Here is a 25,915-nt window from a genome sequence, read left to right on the forward strand (position 1 = left end):
TATGCAATTTCTACTTCCATCTTCTTGTCCTTATCTTTCTATCCATGCCTTTCATCATCTTTCTTCTTAGGGTCCTCAATAGGCTTCCCAATGTGAAGACCATTTCTACTAGTGATGGCTTTACAATGCTCATTACAATGAGCTTTCCCTTGTCGCTTTAGATTCTCGATATCACTAGAAAGTGTTCCTTGCAGTCAATTACTCATAGCATTTTCCAACTGCACTTGATTTTCCAATGCCCTCAATGATGATAATTAACTTTGGATAAAAGCTTCATTCCTTTGATTGGTTGTCTCAGTTCTTAACATGAAATCCTTTAATCAAGTTTCAAGAGATGCAGAAGATGAAGCTTGGTTTAAATGCTTCCCTTGATAGTTTTGATATTGTTGAGACGGTGCTACTTGCTGTTGAGACTGATGTTAGGGCTTCGTATGTTGATGTTTATAGTGTTGTTGTGTATTTAATTGAAACGCTATATTGGATTTGCAACATTCTAGCTTCTCCAATATAATTTGTGATGGTTACAAAAGTTGGCATTGTACGTGTTGCCATATGCATTAGTATTGTCATTTATATGGTTTTTTCTCACATAATAGATTAATTCGAGATTTTGTGTGCATTCTTCATAGTTTGATCATCTTCACAATAAAAGTACAAAAGAAGATATGTGGTTTTTACCTCATACATACCCCCTGGTTTATATAACTTTTTCACTATATCCATAAATGTTGTTATTTTTGAAGCCATTGAATTCAAGGTGTCAGAATCCACTGTTGCAACATTACATGTTCATCGTGTCGGGCTATTGATAAATATTGTTATATATCCTTTCTAAAATATCATATGATTCATTGTAGGTTTTATCTAACAATGCTCCATTGTCAGAAGCATCAACCACCATGTGTGTTTGCATATTAAAACCATTATAAAACATTTTCATTTGTGTCCAATGTGAAAATCCATGCATTGGGAATTTACACTACAAATCCTTGAAACATTCTCATGCTTCCTACAAGTTCTCATCTTCTAACTGCTTAAAAGATATTAAGTCATTCCTTAGATTGACATTCATATTGGGCAGATTTAATCTCAATAAAAAAAATTGTGCCAATTCATTCCACGATGCTATAGCACTTGGAGGCAGAAAATTAGGCCATGCTCTAGCTTTATCACATAGAGAATAAGGAACCAATTTCAGTTTTAATGCTTCATCAAGTACTCCTTTCTACAAAAACAAGTCACATAATTCCATGAATGCTCTAAAGTGTGCTCTCGCATCTTTAGTAAATGAACCATTATACTTCCCCATTGACTGTAGCATTTGAAACATTACTGACTTCATCTCAAAATGGACAACATGAATGGTTGGTTGGATGATGCATGAATTCAAGTCATAAAGTGTTGGTACAACATGTTCCTCATTGGTCAGTTGTAGTCATCATTGTTATAAAATTACGACATATTAACTCTATACCTAGCCAAAAATTCGTTATCATGCTCATGTTAGGTAAAGCATTGTTACCATTTCCAACATTCATGTTTGCTCAATTTTGGTTAGCTTCTTTTCGACAGCAACAAAATCTTCGTTCTATTTTAGGATCAAAATGTTGTAGTTCGTCATCGTTGCTATGGGACATATACCAGCACTCTAAACTACGTAAAGAAATAAGAACCTAAAAAATAAACAAGTAAATAACTAAAAAGAAAACTCTAATGTAAAACCATTGCTTCCCAGAAATGGCGCCAAAAACTTGATGCTACGAAAAAGTTACAGCATTCAACGTAAGTGCACATATCGTAAACCAAGTAATAAAGTGGAAACTTTAAGAGTTTCGAGTATCGAACCCATAGAGAGCAAAATTTAATTGCTATAGAGTTGCTAAAAAAATAAATGTTTAAGATGGTCCACAAACAAGATTATAGAAAAGGTAAGATTAAGTGCCGTGCTACATCATTTAATAATCATTAGATTGAGGATTGAATGGGTTTGGATGATAATTGGAAGCTTCTACTATGTTCATGTATAAAACTTTACATTCTCATGTTAAGCAATGATTAACAGTGTTTAATCAACAAGAATTAACCTTCATTAGCCTAAATAATTAAACATGTAATATGGTAAAACATTGGCGACATACGTCTCAATACACTAAATTATTTCTCAAATATACCAATGATGAACAAAAGTTGATGCAATACCCAAAATATGTATTTCTAAATATCATAGATAAAGTATACAATAAGATGATTTTACTTTTAAAAACATCCCATGAAGTTTAACATCACATAAAAGTAAAATAAAAGCATGAATCACAACAAAAGTATTTCCACAAACACTTATGTTCATAAAAAAATAACATCATAACATTAAAGAAATATCCAAGTCTAACTTTCTACTTCCCTATCTCAAAGGAATAACAAGAGTAAAAGAGGATCTTCTCAATTACCGCTTCTACATGGTGCTGCTCCCCAACTACTATGGCACTCCGTAATGGTGAACTTAGGCAGTCATGGCTGACCGGACAATAAAATATATAGAGAAAATATTGGAAGGTGAAAAATTGGATGATTTAATGGTGTGAGATCCTCCTCTATTTATAGGCTAGAGAAATCCAACTTCAACAAATATAATTATTCCAGGCGTTGAGTGAAATGCTGCCAATTGATACCTGTCTAATCAGCTATCAGATTCTAGAAAATTCCAATAATTACCTGTGACATCAGAAATTGCTACCAGCTATACACAGCGTACGAGCCATCATCGCTTTACATCATTACCTAAAACATGGAGTAATGCTAGAGCATCAGTATACCAAAATTCAACAATAAATATCAAATTTAGCCCAAAGTTACCCAACCAATTCTCATGATGCAATATGTATAAAAATATGTGTTAATGTTCCTAATATGCTTATAATAATTCTTTAGTTCAAGCTTATCTGAGGTAAAAACAACATATATGATAAATCATTTTTAGAGTTACTGGTCTGCCTAAACCGACCTGCCTGAATTGGTTTGCCTAAACTAATTTTGAACCGCTGACTAAACTGAATTATACTTTAACTAGCTCGACCCATTGACTTTGACCGCCCCAACCCGTTAACTTTTACTTGATTTGTTGACTTTTTCTTTTGAAGAGATCTATCTTAACGTTTTTAACGTTATAAGTCTATTTTTATAATCAATTTTACCAATTTTTTATTATTGCTGACTATTGACTTTTTCTTTTGAAGACATCTATCTTAACATTTTTTAATGTTATAATCTTTACAATACAATTATGTTAAGTAAATTCTAAAATTTATGGTCTTACTATATGATATTATGTTCTGAAGGTGGTCACCTGTCTCTACACCGCTCCCCAGTTTGTCTGAATCAACTATGTTCAATCCAACTTGATTTTGCATGTTCGACTCGAGATACGTGTTAGTGTTATTAACTAAATTACTGGTTGATTTCGTTTAAGTAATTATTACTTCAGTTCTTTTATAGTAATATATAGCATTAGGTTTTTGTTTCGTATGACTAGTACTACTGTTCGTGGGAAACGTGAAGCTTACCTAATATAGGTTAGTTGGTATAGGTGTTTCTCTTGACATGTTCGATACATTTAATGTTTATTGATATTGTATGACATGATTCTATTTGAACACATGTTTGTAACTTGGTTATATTTATCCATAATATGTCAAACTTTATTAATATTGCATCACTATCAATTTATATATTGGTATATTTTTGTGATTCTGCATGAGATCCTCGATGAAGGGTGTTTTCTTGTCCTCAAGCAACTAAAATGCAAGGAATAATTATGCTAAACAATAATGTTACTAAGGCAACTCAAACTTTTAATTCACTTTTTCATTTCTCAGAATTTTTCATTGTTGCCAAATGTGTGATGGCATTAATTGATCTCAAATTAAGGAATGTATTCTAAACTTACCAAAGTCAGAATCCATATAGTGATGTGGTGTGCAAGCAAGGTGTATCCTATCAATACTTATCTAAATTGGAAAAAATTGATCCTACTCACTTCTTTAAATTTTCAACGTTGTAGCAACATCATCCTCTCTTTATTTCATTACTGGAGCCAATGTTAGGCACCTCCAGGATCTTTTTTTATTACTATTTCATTACTAGATCTAGTTTTAGGCTTCTATAGTATATTAGAAATTTGAAAATTATTTTTTCATTTTTTTCACTAGAACCAATTTTGGGCACCTCTAGTATCGTTTTGTCCAAATCAATGCTAGAGCCAATGTTAGACACCTCTAGAATTTTTTTAAAAGTTCGATTGTTTGCTACAGTACTTACTAATGTTGTGAGATTTATAGGGTTCAACAATTTCTAATGTCTCTATGTATTGAAAGCATACACCCATTGTGTTAAAGTTTTTCCACAATATCCTAACCTTAGAAGGAATCTAGCGCATTCCTCATGCATTTCACAACTAAAAAAAATTCATCATCGAACTTCATCAAAAAGAGTTTAAAATTTTTCATCAACTATGACAACATCCTAATCATTAATGTAGTAACAATAATGCAACGTGAACATGACAAATACAAATGCAAATGCAACAAAAAAATTCAAGTGTAACATCACAAATGAACAACACACCACCAAACCTGAGATGTGCATTTCCCTGAATGCATGCAAACAAAGAAAAAATATGAATTTAAATACAAAATCTAATAGGGACAAAAATACTCCCCTATTGAGTTGAAGATGCTGTGCAACAATGGCAGTATGGAATTCAAGAAGATGTTGGACAATAATGATTATTTGGAACTCCAGCTAAAGTTGCGAAGTGAAGTCAGCTATAACAGTATGAACTAAAGATGATGCGGTGATCAATGTGGGGCAATACCTGAAATAAAACTCGGATAAAAGTACTAAATAGAACTAATAAATAAAAAATCTTATCTAATGTCATAAAATGACTTATTGAAAGCGTATAAAAAATTTATTTCACATAGTAAAATTGAAGTTTGTGGTAACTTCTTCTGGGTCCTAGTAAAATGATATCCTCTTTAGTGAGTGCAACGATTTCAAAAATCACAAATCATATGTTTCTTGGAAAACACTTCCTTCATAAATTTAACGTAGTTTGGTGTTTGCTCCAATGCTTCTAGCAATGGTATGTTAACCCAAAATTGCCTCAGCACATCAATGATTTTCTAAATTGTTGGTCCTCCTTGCTTTTCTGGAACCTTTGGGGGAATGGAGGTGGAAGTATTGGATTTGGCGATGTTGATATTGGGTGGATATTAAGAGACATTATTGTCGACATTGTTGCCGACAATGGTCCAAAATTACTACATTGTCATGTTTCCCTTGTTGTAACGTTAGTAGTGGGTGTCGTGAGATCCACTCCCATATCTTTGCCTTTCTCTTGTCATCCAAGCCTCTCACCATCCTTTTTCTTAGGCTTTTCAGCAAGCTATCCAATATGTAATCCACTTTTTATTGTAATATCCTTGCAATGTTCATTGCAATGAGCTTTTCCATGCGACTTCGGGTTTTCAATGTCACTAGGCAACACTCCTTACTGCCTATTACTCATAGCATTTGCTAATTGCCCAACTTGACTTTTTAAAGCTCTTAATGATGTTGTTTGACTTGACATGTACTCCTTCATTAAAGCTTTAAGAGAAGTAAGGTTGGAATCTTGATTAGAATTTTTTCCTTGATAATTCTAACATGGTTGTGTAGGTTGTTGTTGTGCCAGATGCTGAGGCATCATCTATTGTTGCTTGTAATATTATGGTTGATTGTAATGTTGTTGCTAATTAAAATTATACTATTACAGATCTGTAACATTTTGACTCCTCCAATATAAATTGGGATGGTTATGGAAGTTTCCATTGTAAGTGTTGCCATATGAATTATCATTCATGATGTAGTTCCTCACATAGTAGATGAATTCAGAATTTTTAGGGCATTCCTTATAGCTATGATCATCTCCACAATAAACACATGAGAGAAGGGATGTTGTCTTTACCTCGTACATACCTTCCGGGTTTTGTAACTTCTTCATCATGTCCATCAATTCTATGATTTGGGATGCCATGGAATTAAAAGCATCAAAATCCACTATTATTTCATTGCGTCTGCCAAACATGTTCCTCGTGTTGGGGTATTAATAATCATTATTTGATATTCTTTCCAGAATATCATAGGCCTCATTATATGTCTTGTCCAGAAATGCTTCATTTTCTAAAACATCAACCACCATTCGAGTGTGCATGTTCAACCTGTTATAAAACATTTCCATTTACGTTTAATGTGGGAATTCGTGCAATTGGCATTTACAAAAAAAATCCTTAAAATGTTCCCAAGCCTCATACAAACTTTTATCTTCTAATTTATTGATGGAAGTGAGGTCATTCTGAAGTTTGACATTCATATTAGGTGGGTTGAAATGTAGCAGGAATTTTTGAGGTAGTTAATTCTAGGATGCTATAGCACCAGGAAGGATCGATGTCAACCAAGCTATAGCTTTGTCTCGCATGGGATAAGGAAAGAGTTTAAGATTTAATGCTTCATTTGGGACTCATTATTGAAAAAACGAGTCACAAACCTCCATAAATATGTAAAGTTGTGCTCTAGGATCTTCAAGGAATGAACCACTACATTGCCCCATGGACTGCAGCATTTGAAACATCACTGATTTCAGCTCAAAGTTGGCTTTATGAATTGTTGGTCGCATAATGCCAGGATGTAAATCATCGAGTTTTGGCACCACGATCTCTCTAATAGGCCGATTGTTATCATCTATATTATAATATTACTGCGAGTTAACTCCATTTCCAGTTGGCAATCTATCATCACCATTTGGCACTGGTGGTAAAGCGTTATTAGCATCACCATGTTGGCTCATGTTTTCTCTATTACGGGTTATTTGTCTACGACGTTCTCGTAATGTATGTTCAATTTTGGGATCAAAAGGCGCTTGGTCTTGATTGTTGTTATGGGTCATGCACCACCAACACTATGCTAGAAAAAAATAAGTACCTACAAAAAGAAAACAAAACAAAATTATTAAACAAAGAAACAACTTTAAAGTAAAACCATTGTTCCCCGACAATGACATCAAAATATTTATGCTACGATAAATGCTACAGCAATCACAGAAGTATACATATCATATTCAAGTAGTAAAGTGGATACACAAAGTGTATCGGATGCTAAACCCACAAAGAGCGTATATCACACAAGAGTTGTTGTTGGTAAAAATAAAATATAAGTAATGTGTATTTTAAGAAGGTAACAGAAAGACAAAATAGTAATAAAATCAAAATAATAAAAGCAGGGGAATGATATAGCAAGCAATCGAGCAATCAAACCAATGGACAAAAGAATGTTTTTATCTGGTAGCGAACATTACAACTATGTTGTGACAATATAGTTATGAGTCATGCAACAATTATCACATTAATCCTCTTTCAATAATTAAACACTTAACCAATTGGAATTAACTTTCATTAAAATAATTGTTCAAATAGTTAATAAAGCAAAGAAAATCGGCATCATACATCTCTATATGCTTAAATTTACTTTCATAAACACCAATGCTGAAACTAAAGTAGCAAGTAATCTCAACAATTTCTATTTCTAAAAATAATTAAAATCAACATACATAAGGATGATTTCACCTCTAAAAACATCCATTAAAAAGAACACAGCTCATAAAAGTAATGTTTTATGCAAAATCATGAGGTAGGCATTTCATCAACCACCTTATGTTTAAATCCGAATAACAACATAAAAATAAATAATTCAAGCTTAGAAAGGTGTATCCCTTTTCCAAGGAAATAATACTAAGGAAAGCTTGAATCTCGATCGATCGTCGTTGCTACACGGCTACTCCACGTTGTTAGTACACTCCCCGGTGAATGGCTTAGGCGGCCATGGTGATGTTAGGAGAGAAAATTTTTAAAAATGACTAGAAAATTATGGTTTCCAACGATGATAAAAGTGTGTAGAAAATATTATAATTATAGCCCATCAAAGTCAAACTTTCGACCCATAGGAAAATCCATTTTTTATGATAATTCCAGCCCTTATCTTGCAGTAGCTGTGAACAGTTGTCAATTCCTAAAATTTCTCAAGCCACCTTCTGAGTCAAAAATGTTGTCGCATCATCCCTGTCTTGATTCTATTTGGATCGTCTTCAGAGGATATCCATATCCTGTTTCTAAGTTCTAATGAGTTCTTCTTTAGAGGTTGACTCTGGTTCCTCTCCAGAGAGTAACTTACCCATCCTAATGATTGTTTTTTGTTATGGATCCATTTTCAGAGATCACTTGCCCCTTCAGAAGGTAACGTTCCTTATTCTATTTATCTATATTGAAAACTAAGATTGTGAGAAACTCTGTATGATTTTTCAGTGATAAATATATGTTTTACTGATGTCTTATTATCATATTTGATGTGTCGTATCTGGTTATCTGTATATTGATAATAAATATTAATTTTATTTAGACGGGACACTGAGCTTTTAGCTCACTCTTATCCAGATGTATAACTTGTTGGCTATCGGGGAGTAATCTCAATTTCATACTGTGTAAGGTTAAATATTTATTTTCAACGCCTTTTAATTATGGCATAAATTTATTTCTGATTTTATAATCGATAATTTTTTAAAAAAGATTTATTAAACTAAAATGGTTCAATAAGGTTTCCCTGATTTAGTTGTAACTCCTAGGATGGGTGTAGGGGTTACATGTTCATTCATAATCTCATTGCCATTTTTTTTAGCTAATTATGGAAGGCATCGAAGCAGAAATTATCGAATCCAATGACAGAAGTTAAAATTCAAAAGCTCGTCCTCAACATCTCCGTCGGTGAATGCAGTGATCAACTCACATGTGTTACCAAGATACCCAAAACACATTCATTTTCAAATCCCAAAATCTATTAAGCATGTTTTTTTTAGGTCTTAGAGTAACTCAGTGGTCAAACCCCAGCTTTCTACAAGGGTAAAAATTCTCAATCTAATGCTGTCTTTTAGTTTTTCTTTTGGTAAACTTTGAGATTTAATTGTTCTTCTTAAACAATTTAATAAGAGTTTAAATTTTAATCTTCCTGCATTTTCAAATATTTAAAATTCTTAATTCAAACTTTTTTTGTTACAAAGGAAAAGCAGAAAAGAAAGCTAACTCACAACAAAACCTCTAGGAAAACTACACTCCCAGAGTCGGTATCCAAAGAAGAAAGGACCTCTTTCGGCGGTAGCACAAAAACTACAAGTTCCTCCTTAATACTGCAACCCATTTTCGATCGTACTTCGGCGCAAAAATTTCATTCGTGATAGGTTTGTAAGAAACTAACCACATAATCTCGTGATTTAAGACTTTGAATATCCTGAATAATACCTCCCAACGGATGTAAACCAGTATCGCCACCATTAATGAGTTACAGCACCATTTTAGCATCTACCTCACACTCAATTGCTCTATACACATTTTCCCAAGCAATCGATAAGCCAATTCTTATGGCATGGAGTTCAGCCTCCACACTCGACCAAATGCCATGGTGAGTCGAAAAACCACAGACCCACTCACCAGAGGCATTTCAAATTATTCCACCCGCACCAACTATACCCAGGCTACCCTGACTTGAAACATCAGTATTAAGTTTCAAACTCCCACTCCTAGGAGGAAGCCACTTCACCATAAAGTTAGAAACTGGTCGTCGAGTCGATTCCTGAAAAGCTTGCAAAACTTTATTCGTCGTCTTGAGAATATTACGCCAAAGGCCACCATCATCATAAGCATTCACATCAGGTTCAAAAATTCTTTCGTTGTTTATATTATTTGTTAGATTTTGTCAATTCTAACGGTATATGATTGGAGAACGGAGAGAAAATGAAAGGTCAACACCATTTAAGCTATATGCTAGATGTTGCAAATCATTTTACCATTGTGATGCTTTGCTTAGTGACAACATGGCAGTATCACCACCTAGTTGAATTAAATTAAAATTCAGATCAAATTAATATAAGTGTCAGTAACATGGACAAAATGTGTAATTGTACAACTTTTTATTAATTGCCGCATCACCCTTCCGTTAGGTTTTAAGGAGGTGACTTGATTGATACCACTTAAATAATTATGTGTTTATATTGACAAAATTGAAAATATAGTAATCATATCGACACCACCCCATAATTAGGTGGTCATTTGAGTAGTTTACCCAAAATTGAAAGAATAAATTCTCAAAATTTTATTTTACGCTTTAAAAATCTTAGTCTGCGAAGTTGTTCGAGTATCACAAGTTTGAAGTTTTCAAAAGGAAGAACGCGGACAAAGATGTTACAAACAATTTTCAACCACCGAGAAGCCTTAACATTGGATTTAATAAACTAACAAAATTTTCAACATGTGATTGCGATTGAATCAAATGACACATAATTTTCTACTCGATCAAACGATTTTAACAATTTTCAACCACTGAGAAGTATTAAATGGACTAATTTAATTTTCTTTATTTTTATGTAAAACCAATCCATGATAGAGTTTGTTATAAAAATGTAGAAAATACAGTGAAAATAAGAGAGAAGGAATATGCATAAGACACAATAATAGTATAGTTTTACTATCTCATAAATTTATATATGAGATAGGCTACAATGTAATGAAAAAATAATTGTCCTTAAAATTGGCAATTGTATATATTTTTATTAATAATATTGGTTAGATGCTATTTAAATAAAAATAATAAAAAATATTATTTTAATAAATTCTTCTTAGAAATTATATAGGAGATAATATTTATAATAATAAATTGAGAGTGGGACTGAAAGTTGAATGGACATTCAATTTATGATTTCATTTGCAACACCCTCCTTTGAATATCCATCAATGATAATCATGCCTCGTTAAACTATATTCAGAAAAATTATATATAATAAAAATCTAACGAATAAAATAGAGTTCACAATGTTTTCAACATTCATGTTATATTATATCAATAAAGGTTTTATTAAAAAAATTATAGCTAGGTGAAAATTGATTTTTCATAAATAAGTAATACTAAACCCTCAAAAATTATTTAAAATCATGATTGGAAAAGTGATTTTTAACCAAATCTCACAAGTTAAAATTTCTAGCTTTTGCTATAAAAAATAGCTTTTGGGATGAAATTATATTTTTATCCTATACTATTTCATTTTCAATTTATAATATAATGTCTAAAATGAATATTTTATCTTTTTAAACTAACTTTTCAAAGAACTCTCAAGCAATTAACTTTTAAATTTCACTAAAAAAACATTTTTAAAGGTATTTTTTACAACATTTTTTAATCTTACTTTTCAACGGTAATTCAATCTTACTTTTCAAAAGTAATACCAAATTGGATATAGTACCCAATATATTTACTCAATGAAAAAGTCATTTACCATCCTTAAGTCCATATATCCCAATTCAATGAGAAATTATTTTTATGAACCCTCCTTATCACATAAGATAATAACTCAACAAATAAAATTAAAATATGTTAACATTTTTTTCTTAACCATCGTTACAGTTGAACTTGCAATTTTAATTTTTTTACATCAACATTAAATTCGAGCCTTTGTTAACCTTTTAACTTCTTACCCTATTAACCACAATCACCATAGTTATCGTTACTTTCTATTTTATTCATTTTAGTCGCTAACCAAATTTTTAGGGTATTACACATCGGTGCGAAAATTTCATTCTCGATAGGTATGTAAGAAACTAGCCAAACAATCTCATGCTTTAAGATTCGGATATCCTGAATGATACCTCCCAACGGATGCAAACTAGTATCGCCAACATTAATGAGTTGCAACACCACTTTAGCATCTACCTCACACTCAATTGCTCTATACACATGTTCCCAATAAATCTATAAGCCAATTCTTATGGTGCGGAGTTCAGCCTCTACATTCGAGCAAATGCCAAAGTAAAGCCGAAAACCCCATGACCCACTCATAGAGATGCACAGAAGCCGGATTTCAATCCGATCCGGATCGGATAAAAACCGATCCGGTTTTTTCTCCCAACCAAAAACCGGATTTTAAAAAAACCGGATCGGATCCTAACCGGTTTGGAGGGCCGGATGGTGTAACCGGTGTAACCGGTTTCGGTTTGCAAAAAAACCGGATTTTTTTCGGATAAAAAACCGGTTTTTTATCCGGTTTGAAAAAAACCGGTTTTTAATCCGGTAAAAAAACCGGTCGTTCAATTTTTTCCCAAACCGGTTATACTATCCGGTTTTTAAATATCCGATCCGGTTAAAAAAAACCGGTTTTTCCAAAATCTGGTTTCGGATATTTTTTAGGCAAAATCGGATATTCGAATTTTTTGTGCACCTCTACCCACTCACTTGATGCATTTCAGATGATTTCACACGCACTGGCTATACCCGACTTACCCTGGCTTGGACCATCAATTTTAAAATAAAACTCTCACTCCTAGGACAAAGCCATGCCACATTAAAGTTAGGAACTGGTGGTCGAGCTGGTTCTTGAAAAGCTTGCAAAACTTCATTAGGGTCGGGGGAAGTAGACTAGTTCCGACAATAGGGTTTTTTAAAAGATTTTTAATGAAAAGATGGGAGTCACCACTAATTATTTTTAAAGTGTGATTGAAACACCTAAAATAGGGTAATTTTAATAAAACATTTTTATTTTATAAAAAAACTAAGTTTTGGTCTGCAAAATCAGAAATCGGGTTCGGGAGTCAGTTACGCATGGGGAAGGATTACCACCCACGCGCCCAAAAATTGGTATATAGTTGATTATCATATATTTTCAAAATTAGACATTTTGTGTTCTCTTTTTATTTAATTAAAAATCCACCATGTATGCAAATATTGAAGAGGATGTTAGTTTACCAAGACCAATAACAATAACCCTCGGGCATTTATGCAAAAGCTTTGTTAATGATCCCAATAAACAAATATTACCTCGAAGATTGAGAAATTATGATGTAAGATTTTGAAAAGGATGTTGATTTACTTCAGGAATCAACAGTGGTCACCTCGTGCATTTATGCGAAAGATACACTGTTAATTCCTTGGTAAATAAACATTGCCTTATTTTTTTTAATCAAAATGCAACCAAACAACTCATTATTGAACCTACTTATTCTAAGTTGGTTACCTAAGGCTTCTCGCTAACTTAAAATGTCAAATTATGTAATTTAAAGAACCTAGAGGACTAATCCTATAAATGCAGGCTCTAATATTAACCCTATATGATTTTAATCAATTATTGAATCAAATAGTTGAAATGGACACTCGAGCATTAAGGCGAAGGCCAAATCAAATATTCCTTAAATTAAAGGACTAAAGTGAAAATAAACATAAAATGGAGACTCTAATATTAATCCTAATTGATTTTAATTAAATAGTCAAAGTGGACCCTTGGGCAGTAAGGCGAGGGTCAAATTGAATATTCCCTAATTTGAAAAAAGTCCGAGGACTAAATCTAAGGGAAGTCTAAATTTAAGGACTAGATCTAAAAAAGTGTGTGCTAATTAAGGACTAAGTTAAAAGGTATCTAAACCTAATATTACTGACAAGCTAAGATTAAAAAAGCAATAAATTAAAATGAAGTCGATTTAAACTAATTATGCATGGTAAGAATTAGGCTAAGATAAATAAAAACAGCAGGCCCCAAATTAAAATAAATCGAAAATGTCATAACCGTCCCTCGGATGGGCCCGAAATCAAGCTTCGACTTAAATAAAACATGTTAGAGCCACTACCAATCATTTATTTTTTAGAAAAAAATTTGGTTGACTATACACATTAATTTACCATCTTACCTGATCTGTGTTTTATCATAAATATGTCGGATTCGAGAGTCAATTACAGTCAATGAAGGATTAGCACCCTTGTACTGCCCTTTCGGTACCAATTTAATTTTGCGGTTGTCTTAATTGCGAAAAATTAAAGTTAAATTAAAATTTAAAATCCGATCCAAATTATTTACCTTTGACCGATTAAAATTCCCCTAAAAAGTTAAAAAATAAAATGTTAGATCGTAAAATAAAATAAATAAATGTTAAGTAAAGAGAAAGAATTTAAAAAAGGTTAATTTAAGAAATAAAAACAAAAACTAATTTTAAGATAAAAAACAAAGAATAATAAAGTGAAATAATATTAAAAGAGAAATAAATAAAAAATGAAGAAAATGTTAAATTAAAAAAATAAAAATGAAGAAAATATTAATTTCTAAAAGAAATAAAAAGCAAAGAAATATTAAATTTTAGAAGAAATAAAAAATAATATTTTTTTAAAAAAATGAAGAAGTTGTTAAAGGATCAAATTGGAACAAATTAAAATTTACGTACCAAATTGATGCTAAAAATGAGTTGCAAGAGAAAAACATAAATGTAAGGGGGCTAAACTGTGAAATGTAAGAAATTTAAACAGGAATTAAATTGAATAAATTCAAAATTCAAGGGTAAATTCACAACAGGTGACCAAAATGAACTGCTCATCAAGCCTTCATGGACGACGAAAGTAATTTAAAAATCTTGTAATTACACCAAGGTCCCCTATAAATACCCCTAAAATCACAAAAATATCATTCAATTCATTTCTTAAAAAAAACAAACTCCTTCTCTTCTAAACCCTCTCCTATCTCTCCTATAGTCGACCGAAAATCAGCCCATGCCGGTGACCAACTGACATTCGAACCACCGTCGACCGCCGCACCGGCCGCCGCTTCGACTGCCGGAAAAGCTCCACACCACACCAAAATGATTCCCCCGACCCCTAATGTCAAATCCGAAGCCCGATTTCCCTAAAAAGACTCCCTAACGGCGTAGATCTAAAACCAAAGATTCGATTTTTACCTTTAACCCGATGTCTTTTTGAATTCCCGACAGCTTCTCCTCTTCCAACGAGATCTCCGACGTCCTTTGACGAAACAAAGCCTCAAGCTTTGTTTATTTTTTTGCTTTTGGTTGCTTTGTTTATTTTTATTTTGGTTGCTTTGCTTATTTTTACTTTCGGTTTGTGGCTTTGGTTGTTTTGTTGGCCCGAATTTTGGGTGATGCTCGGTTCCCACTATCTTTTGGCTCTCGATCTTTTCTGGATTTTTGTGTTTGCTCGGGTTTTTTCCAATTGTTTTTTCCTTGTTTCTTTCAGTTTCCCCGACGAGGCTTTTTATAGCCTTCGATCGGTCGTTTGGGTCTTGATGATCTCGATCTTGTTGGGGTTGTTTCCTGACTTGTTCATGTTCTGTTGAGGTCATCATTAGCCCAAAAATCCCGGGATGGTTCAGTCTCGGGCGTTCGACCGAAAGTCTCGGCCAACTTGTTGGTACATGGCCTCCACGCGCACTGTCATTTTCCTCTCTTGCGGCGCCCCTGGCTAAACACGAACCCCTAATTTTGGATTTTGGACTGGGTCAAGCCCGCTAACCGAGTTTATTGGGTCAGGCTACCTGGTTGGGCTCCTTGCTGGACCACCTGGATGTTGGACTTGGACCGAAAATTGACCTAAAAAACAAAAACAAAATAATAAATAAATAAATATAATATATATAATAATATAATATATATGTTATAAATAAATTATAATATATAATATATAATATATAATATATATACTATATAATATAATATATATATATATATACTACAATACAAAATAAATATAATATATATATATATTATATAAATATAGTATAACTTATAATAATATAATATAATATATATTATATTATAATATAAATATACTATAGTATATAATAATATAATATAATATAATATATATTATATATAATATAAATATACTATAATATATAATAAATAAATAATATAATATATATACTATATTATATAAATATACATAAAAACTATATATATAATAAAAAAAGATAGGACGAAAATGTGTGTCTACAACTGCCCCTCTTTGTCCATTTATCGTGTAACAAAAATAAGGCAAAGATAAAAAAGACGCAAATTTTCGTTCGGTGTGAAGGGGTCACTGAGTCTAATATTCTCCCTTGTGGAGTTGAAATTTGACTCGAATATCTTAGTTAGGAATAGCTCCTTTTATTGAAATACGGATGACTCATTCGTCGTGTAGTTGAGTCAATTTTGAAATGTCTTTGAATGCGATATCTTTCGTCATGAAGTTGAAATCGTGGTTAACCCTTTTTTCATGAAGTTGAGTTAGTCTCGGATGATTTGAGCATGAAATTCTTCATTGTGAATTTGAAATCAAGTTCAAAATCTGAACTATAAAACGACTTCTTGTTGCCAAATCGTATTCAACCTTGGTATTCTTATTGGCTTAAAGACCTCGGTTTTAAATTCAACCGAAAAGTAGTTCCTTGCTGCTACCATGCGGTTGATATGCCATCGAGATAAATGGAATCAAACTCGAAAGTATTCATTGACAGATAACTTTTCTCGACTTAAGCTATGTTGTAAATTAGTCTGGGAGATAGTTTCTTGTTGCTAAATTGCAGCTAACCTAGGTCTTCTTCTTGGCTTAAAGACCTCGGTTTAAAATTCAACTGGAAAGTAGTTTCATGCTGCTACCATGCAGTTGATATGCCATTGAGCTGAATGGAATATAACTCGAAATTTTTCGTTGACATATAACCCTTCTCGCCTTGAGCTATACTGTAAATGGTTCCTCTAAATGAAGGATGGCTCCCATTCGCGAGTCTAAGATGGTAATAATTCTTTAGATGACTCCCCTTCACGAGAAAGTCAAGTGAGACGTCTCCCCTTCACAATTTAAGTCAACCTTGATTCTGCGGATGACTCCACCTCGCTGGAAAGCCAAGTGGTATATTCTGTCAGCCAAATCATCCATCGTAGAGTTGAAATTTGGCTTGAAAACTTTAACTGGAACTAGCCACTCGCCGTTGAGTCAAGTTGAACTCGTTCTGAATTGACTCTCAAACTGACTGAATTAGCTCTCGAACCTGATTTGAAGTTGATTATAAGATCTGTCGATCTTTCTATAGGTAAGTGGGTTAAGGTGTAGCTCATCGCCCCTAAGTTAAGCAACCACCGTCGATTTTTTGAAGGCATTTTTGAATTGAGTATCCTTCGTCGTGGGGTTAAAACTTGACTCTAAAGCTGCAAAATTATGTATGCGGAAATTTTGATGCTCTTTAGTATGTCTAAGATGTATGCAAAATGAATTAATTCTTGTTTTATTTCTTGTAAGTCGATCATGCCCCAGCACTGACGACCTCATGGAAAATATCTGACATTTGCTCATTTGTTAACTCAATCCAGTGATCTGTACTCTTGATTGTATAGATCAATTTTAATCCAAGATTCTTTAGCGTCTTTTAGCCTTTGCTTACTCGAGGGAGTAAGAATCTTTTGCATTTCGGTTGATGATCAACTTCTGGAACTGGTTGAATTCTCATTGTAGTTGACACATCAATATTTACTGAAAAGTTTCCTTACATGGCTTGGAAGCTCAAATGGCAACTTCTAAAGCCAAGGCTGGCTTCTCTAGTGTCCGTAAAATTATTCTGATTGTCATGGAAAAAGACTATCAAACAAGAAGGCGTGCTGCCTTGAAATTATATAAAGTACCATCAATGCTTCTTGTGAGTTCTCTGCTTCTTGTACTCGTAGAGTACTTGGAATTTTTCTTTGCATGGGAATCTTGACAACAAAGCTTATATTTACTCTAAACATCGTTGAGTTATAAATGCCTCGCTATCTTCCTTTTACGCTCATCTGGATTGTCATTATCATCAAGGCTTTCGTTCTCGTTGTTTCTCTTTGATATGGCATCCTTAAGTACAACAGTAAACTCATGCTTTAGGAGGGGCTCGATAGTGAACGAATGGCTCGTCATCACGGGCTAAAACTCTTTCCATCCAACTCATTGTTGTAGGTCTCTTGCACCTTACTAGACGACCATCTTCATAGTAAAGAAAGCCAATGTGCTGGATAAAGCAACCCTTTGTATTACTTATACTCACTTTGAAATGATTGGTTAGAATGGTTATTTTTTATCCCTTTGATCACTTTGAAAGAGAAGAGATTGGGAACCTAGAGATGCCCCACATCGTTTCAGGTTCTTCAATCGATTTTCTGGAAACTGTCTTGTCTGAGATATATATTCCCTTTTAAAAAGTTTGGTATAAAAATGATGTAAGAGCAATTGAGGCAAATTATCAGTTCATTGAATATAAAATAAACGAATCAAACAAGTTGTTTTCAAAAGTTATAACCCTTTGACAAGTGTTAAGATCCATGGGTGGTATGAGAAGGCAATGCGATTTGGTTATGATTTTCATTATTTTCAAATAGGATGTAAACAAAATAGCGCAACTGATGCATTCCACTGTAAGGCCCTTTAGAGAGCATTTCTATTTCAGTTCTTAGGAATCTTTTATTTGTTCAATTTTCACAGACTCCTTAAGCAGAGATATCGATGAAATATCGATCTAAAAATAAAACCTCTGAGTGATTTTGTGTAGTCAGCTATAACAGATGTTTCTTGACTCTCTTAGTCCATCTTTCATCGAAATTTAATTTCAAATCCACATTTATTTCAGGCCTTATCTCCTTTCTTTAAATTATACTTTGTTAAACTTGATGTCCTTGCTTTATATTTTGTTGGGAGATTCATCTCGATACATAGGGACTAGTGTCATGATATGAATGTACTCATATTCATAAAGTTAGGTCACTTAACATTGCCCATTACTTTAGTGGAATACCCTTAGTTAAAGGATTCAAGTGTCAGAAAGTCTTCGACTTGACAAACTCAAACGAAACTCACTTCATAAACCTCGGACATTACCACCATAACTTCTTCAGACATTACCTGCAAAAATTAACAGCCTAATGCTTTCAGCGGAGTGCCCCCAACATTGTTAAAATTATCGTTCATTAATATCACATTAATTCTTCAATTTTGATATTTTCTAAGTTTTTCAGGAAGAACATGTTATGGTCTGAGTGTCAGTGAAAATAAAAAAAAATCATCTTTAAAGCTCAATTCCTAAGCAACTGATCTAAGCCAAATTTGTCTATTCCATCATTCCATTTGTGAAAATTATGTATCGTCACGGAACGTCCTTAACAGACATGTAAACTAACTCGTCTTACAATGTCATGCATCACAGATGCCTCATCTTGTCTACTTCCAAACTTGTACACATGAGAAGGCATTTTTCTTTTTCGGGTAAAAGATATGGATTTTTTAATAAAAAAAAAGAATATGATCTCGGCATATGTCAAAAAGGCTATAACCTCATTTCTCAAAAATGTACATTTCACTATAATTGATATTTACTTAATTTCAAGCAATTCTCTATTACTTAAAGAAATATCATTTAAAAAACAAGTTCATGCATAAAAAATATAAATTCAAACAAGACATTATTTCATAGGTAACACAACTATGTGGTAATAGTGATGATCTCTCCTCTTGTCTCATCCCAAGATACGCTATTCCTTTATTACGGCATTCACTTTTAGATGTATCTCCAATTGCACAAACATTTGCTTCGGGAGTGTCATTTCTTTCATCATAAAATTCCAACTCTTTTCTGTCCATCATTAGCTGGATCAAGGCTCTAAATTCGACACATTCTTGTACATCATGTCCGTCCTCATTGTGATAACAACAATGACTGCCACCTTTGCAATTTAACGTGCTAGGATGCGGTGCAAGAAACCCCACATTTATCAATTACCTCCATACCCAAGGGAGAGGTGACTTTACTTCGAAAACTCTGGTTTTAACCTTCTTACCCTTTTCCTTGGTGATTGCATTTTCACAATTCTCTTGGTGATTAGACAGAGAGTTCTGTGCAACGTTGGGTGATTCTGAATTGTTGAAATAAATCTAGTTCCTCTTGCGCATTCTTTGGAAAATCCTCTTAAAAACGAGACAGTTTTCAATAGCATGTCCTGGAACACCGCCGTGATATTCACAATGTTCATTTTCATCATACCACCTGGGGTATAGGGGTTTTAGAGGTTCCTCTGGATATGGTCACATCAAATGTGTGTCAAAAAGTTATTGATAAAGCTCTTTATATGTCATGGGAATGGGATTGAAATGCTCATTTCCCTTTTTTCTCATTGATTCCCTCGAATCTTGTCTAGAAGTACCTGACGGTACAGCTGCAATTGGTTTTGATTTAGAGATCGACATTTTTACTGGTGTTGAAAACGTTAATGTTGTTGATTTCTCCTTCTTTGTTCTTCATGGGAAGTTTTCTACTTGACCTACCTCTTTTTTTTCCTTTCTTAATGGTCGTTTCCACTATATTTTCTTTGTCTTCCTCATCAAACTCCAAAATATGGTAATAATCTGGATTATTTTGAGGGTTGGTTACAATGGCCTATGCTTTCGTGGAAGATGGATTCCCTTAAAGTCCTGGTAAGATTCCAAGTAAAATAACCAGCTGTGGAGTAGGTGGTACAACTATCCCCTCAGATGCCCTACCCTAGGAACATTCATTTGATTTAGGCCAGACAACCTTGCAACGATTTGATCAACCAAAGACTCTTGGCTTTTAGTGATTGATTACAAAGTGCTTTGATTATTTTGACTTATTATTTCTTCAAGCTTCCTTTGTAACCTGAGCATGTTCTCTTCAAGTTGAGTGATCTTAGCTTCCATTTTCCTTTTCTTTGAACAGGTATTGTGAGGATGAGGTATGTCCAATGCTTGATGAGGTGTGTCCAGTGTTTGTTCCCTTTTTTGATGAGATAACTTATGTTAGTTAATGTGAATGTAAAGAAATAAAGACAAAAATAAAAATGCAAAATATGCAGGAATGCATGATGCATGAAGTTTTTGAGGAACTAATCCAAAAACGTGTCTGTTATTATAAATAATCTTTATTGGGATAAAGTGTAATTTCTAAGAGATAAGAACAACTCAAAGGTATATTCTAACTAAGTCCTCTAGACCCCGAACAACCTCTAATAGGTTGACAAGTCTTCTTACTTCCTCTGTCACTGGTTGAATACCTTGTCGAACCACTCCGACTTATCTCGGTAAACCGTGCAAGTGGCATGCCGCTTTCTATACTTGCTTTAAGAAGTTTCGAATAACCATATCTCTAGCTTTCACCCTTTGCTGAGCTTGCTCCCAACGAAAACGCCATTAAGTCATCCATAAAAAAGAACTATCTAAATCTCACTTGCCTACTTCTTGAACTTGTCAACAATGGCCTCCAATTCAGCTATAGTTTTGCCATCATGTTTTTGTTGTCTTTGAAGGGACCTCTCCAAATCAGTTACCTTAGTCTTTGTTTTAGCTCCTCTTTTTCAGCTTCGAATTCTTTCTTTTCTATCTCCAATTTGGTGGGAACTGGTTTAAGATCCTCTTACATGGTCTGAGTATCTTCATGATCTGGTACGGGAACGGTGTCATTCTTCCTTAGCTTCTTCCATTCTACATAATCTGGAGTAAGCATGTCTTTAGCATCTACGACATCTGTACGAAATATCTTCTTCCATGACTCAGCTATATCTTTGACCTTCTTCTTATAGTTGTCCTCTTGGTATGAGAATTTTGATCCAAATATTCCAAGTGTAGTTGGGACAAACTGACGTTCCTCATACTGTCGAAGTGCCAAAAGCGAAAAATATCTAACTCCTCCCCATAATCCAAGTAACATTATGATTCTTGAGGCTTCAAACTGATAAAGGATGTCACTATAGGTTAACCAAGGGGCTCTCCAGACAATGTCCTTATCCTGAAGGTGCGTGAAAACCTTTACCCATTTTTATTTCAGGATGCCTTCTTACCACTTTAGTGTAAGGAATCCCCCAAAGGAGAGAGTAAGTGGTGTTGAATCGTCGGTAAAAAATCATGTCAGACTTCCAAAAGTGATTATGGATTCAGACCTGAAGAAGTTGTGTGCACCCTATAAATATTCCTCCCCTAGTCTTTCTGCAACAGTTTAGTGAACGAAACGTTTCAGGTAAGATTGTTGGCACAGGGTTCACTCGCTTAGGTAGTTGTTCGAACAATTCCACCAGAGCTGCCTCGATGTATCCCAAAGTTTTTGGGAAAATAACCAAGCCAGAGATACCCAGTGCAAAAATGTCAATCATCTTCCATTCATCTGGATGATTCTTCATTAATTGCTTGGTGTAGGTCTAATCAATTCCTTCTCCTTTACCTTTGTGTTGAATCCGGTCAGTTACCCACTTTTTATCTACCCCGACAATCTTTGCCAACCCATTCTTGAAAGGTTGACTTTTGATATATTTGGTGTAGACCCGATCCATTCTGATTCCTTCACAGTGTAGTAAAGTAGTATACTCCTCAATTGTGGGCACCATATCTTCTTGGTTGAATATAAAACAGATGTACCCCGAAATCCAAAATTGCAATAAGGCTCGAATTAGGGGCTCGTCTATCTTGACATAGAGTAGAAGCGAGATATCACTATACCGCTGGCAGAATCTCTATTTCTGGCCGTTTTTCTAACTATCTCAAATTCTCCGCAATTATTGAACATCATTCTGTTTAAGGCTGACAGAAGCATAACCAACCATATCTGACACATAATCCCTTTTCCTTCTGAGTCTTCTCTGACCATAGCTGAACCTCTGCGTTTTTACCTCTTTCATTACAACCCCTTTGTCTATTAATGCAAATTATTTATGTTTAATGAACACTTTTTTGTGGATCAATCACCTCTTTAAATGATACAAATGGAAAAAATAAAAAAGAACAACAAATGAGAAGAAACAAGTTAGTAAGATAATAATAATAATAATAATAATAATAATAAAAATAAAAAATTCCTACCCCACATGATATCTACCCCACATGCTTTTATTATTACCCGGACATGATTTCTATCCCTCATGTTTATTTTTGAGCAAGTCCTAACCGCATATATTTCTAGTTTGCATGCTTTGAACAGAAAATAAAACAGGAAATAACTTAAGCATCCTAGGTTTTGAAATGGAGTTTCGAGGTGGGCTCTAATTCCTTGCAGTCTCTCGGTTTAGGTTCTAAAAAGATATCCGAGTTCTCCTGATACATGCACCACATGCCCTAAAGCTAAGGATGATGAATTTACTATACCACTTGGCCCTATCACACGAGGCCGGACCAAACTTCTTAAAGACAAGCTTCAAAGCGCAGTTCAAGCATTCATCCGGAAGGGTCTAATAGCAGCATATTTGCAACAACTTTTTGAAGGGTATCCAGTTGTTATCCGGTCGACATGTCTACTGGAGATACAGCCATCTGTCTCTTATCTTTCCAACGGTTCTTGAATCGCATCAATCCGATATCGGGAACTCAAGATATGGTCATTTTACTGAAGACGGTGCATGCAGGAAATCCTATACGGGATTAATACGTTATTTTGTAAATATTACGAATTTTCAATATTTATATTGATTATTTGTAATATAATTTAATATAGGATGATTAATTATCTTTTAGGATCAGATTTATTATTTTATTAGGAATTAAGGTTGGGTTAAAACAATATTTTTAGTTATTATTATTTTATTAGGAATTAGGGTTAAAACATGTTTAGTTTATTAATATTTTATTCTTTAGTTATTTAGGACCTTTAGAATTCAGCCCCTATATAAAGGAAGCTTCATTCAACTTTGTAAATCAGATTTCTTTGATCAATAATACAACAAGAGTTTGTTTTTGCAAGTGCTGATTGCCTTGTGCATTCGAAGCTTCTTCTCCTGGAGTTCTTTCAAGTTCTTGTGAGGGAGATTAATCTTCACACTCCAATTTGCCTTTTCATCGCGACTAGGAGGGTTGGTTAGAGCTATATTATCGTGTTTGCCTTTTCATTGCGACTAGGAGGGCTCGATAGGACATTATCCATCGATTTTCCACATCCACCCACGCCATCAATCATCTTTACCGTTCACTTTCATAAGGGAGATCTTTGATTTCTTGGTTATTTCTCTATTCTTAATTCCTTTATCTTTTGTTTATCTTATTTTAATTTTGTTTCTTTTCTTGTTTCTAGCACTAAAAGAAACCCTAAAGAATCCTAGCTATTGCCGCCACCTTCCTCATTCATTCCTTATTGTTCTTCATCGAGTCTAGAGCTTTTCTAGGTTTGATTCTTCAACAAGAGCAACGTTCATCAATCCGCCACCGCTTCCCTATCAATTGGTATCAGAGCTGGGCCGATTCTTGGAGAGAAACAAGCAATCTTTCTTGTTCTTGCACACAAAACCGTCAAGGTACCCCAACGGAGCTAGTTCACAAACGATTCAGCATTTCAGGTTCTTTTTATTTAATTTTAATTTAGATTTAAATCCTTCTTGTTATTTTGCTATTTTTTTTTCAAAAAAACAAAAAAAAAGCCAAAAAAGCTAAAATTTCAAACAAATTGCAAACGAATGTATTTAGGGCTGATTTTATCCATAAATTATATTCATTCTAAGAGTAATCCCCAGTCCAAATTTCACCCCAATCGGAGTTCATTGGAGCCTTCAAATACATCATTCAAGTTTCATCGGCAGATTCGGTTTAGAATCTTGTCGAATTTCTTGAAACTTTTACAGGAGGAATTTCGTGGTGAAAATTTTCAGATTGAAACTTCATATATTGGAGATCATTCACACAAAATATCAGAATTTTTGGAGATTAAGAACAACTTCGAAAATAGTGATAAAGAAAAACAGATTGTTTGAGGACTCACCGTTCAACAGAGTCTACTGGATACTACTGAAGGTATTTGGTTCTGAAATTTTACAGGTGGTTTCTTGACGCATCGAAAGACATTCAAGAAATTTTTCAGAATTTTTGGACACCGGTAACCCCCTCAAAAACGTTGCTCAAGTTGATCCAGCGTTTTTTAGGTTTTATGGTTTGGTCCCTTTTTCTTTGACTCTTAGTGCTTTAGGTTCTTTTGTTTTTCCTTGTTATTGTTCTTTTGAATTATCTAACACATTATCTTCTTTGTGTTAGTAGGACTAAAGAGTTTGCATACTTCTTCCTTCTTTGCATTCTCGTTCTCTTGGAGTCTAACCTTTGTTTGGCCTCTTAGAGCTTTTAGGTTTTTCTTATCGCCTTTGCTAGTAATCAAACTCCGATACGAACTGTGAAAGACTACTTGGTAAAGTGAGTTTTAAAGAGTACAAGATCGGCTTACTTGCCTCTCGTTGTGTTACTTTCTTGGAGTGACTTGTGAGGTTTCTTGCTTTGTTGAATTTATTTTATTTTATTCTACTTTAAAATCTTCTTTTGAGTGTTATAATTGCAGGATGGGCGACAATAACAATGAGACACTTACGGCTATCTTAGCCGCACTTGAACGACTCACAACTCAATTTGATCAACTTAACAATGCCTTGAGAGAACGGCAAGAACTACAACTGGATCAACCAAACCAGAATCCAAGGCCAAACAATGCTGAACTTTTGGCCCCCAGGCGAGCACAACCACGTTTTCAAACACCCGAACTCTTTGCAAAACCAAAGTTCACGATCCCGTCTTTTAAAGGAGACTACGACCCAGACAAGTACATCGATTGGGAAGGAAAAGTTGATCTCTTGTTCGCATACCATGACTGCCCCCAAGCTGAACAAGTTCCCCTAATCACCTTGGAATTCGAAGGATATGCTCACACTTGGTGGATGCAAACAAGGAAAAAGATCAACAACTACCAAATTCAACCAATCACGTCTTGGACCGAACTCAAACATGCCATGAGGAACCGATTTCTACCGACACATTATACACGAGAAGTTAAACAACGACTACACCGACTTCGACAAGGTAGAAGTTCAGTTGAAGATTACTACAAGGAGATGCAGTCCTTACTCAATAGGGCTAACATAACTGAAGAAGAAGAGGACAACATGTCAAGATTCGTCATTGGCTTAAACTCAAACATCACTGATCTTCTTGATCTCCATGGGTACGAAAACCTCGAAGATACACTAAAGAAAGCAATGAAAATCGAAACACA

The 25,915-nt window shown here is 34.1% G+C and overlaps 1 non-coding gene across 1 annotated transcript; it reads left to right on the forward strand.

Moving 5' to 3' along the window:
• The first annotated feature begins 956 nt into the window (after window positions 1-956).
• On the forward strand, window positions 957-1,063 carry LOC120144944. The gene has a single exon (XR_005518093.1). It is a non-coding gene; the product is annotated as a small nucleolar RNA R71 (small nucleolar RNA).
• The last annotated feature ends 24,852 nt before the right edge of the window (window positions 1,064-25,915 follow it).

Source organism: Hibiscus syriacus, unplaced genomic scaffold (assembly GCF_006381635.1).
Source record: "Hibiscus syriacus cultivar Baekdansim isolate YM2019G1 unplaced genomic scaffold, ASM638163v2 tig00110890_pilon, whole genome shotgun sequence".
Taxonomy (NCBI): Eukaryota; Viridiplantae; Streptophyta; class Magnoliopsida; order Malvales; family Malvaceae; genus Hibiscus; species Hibiscus syriacus.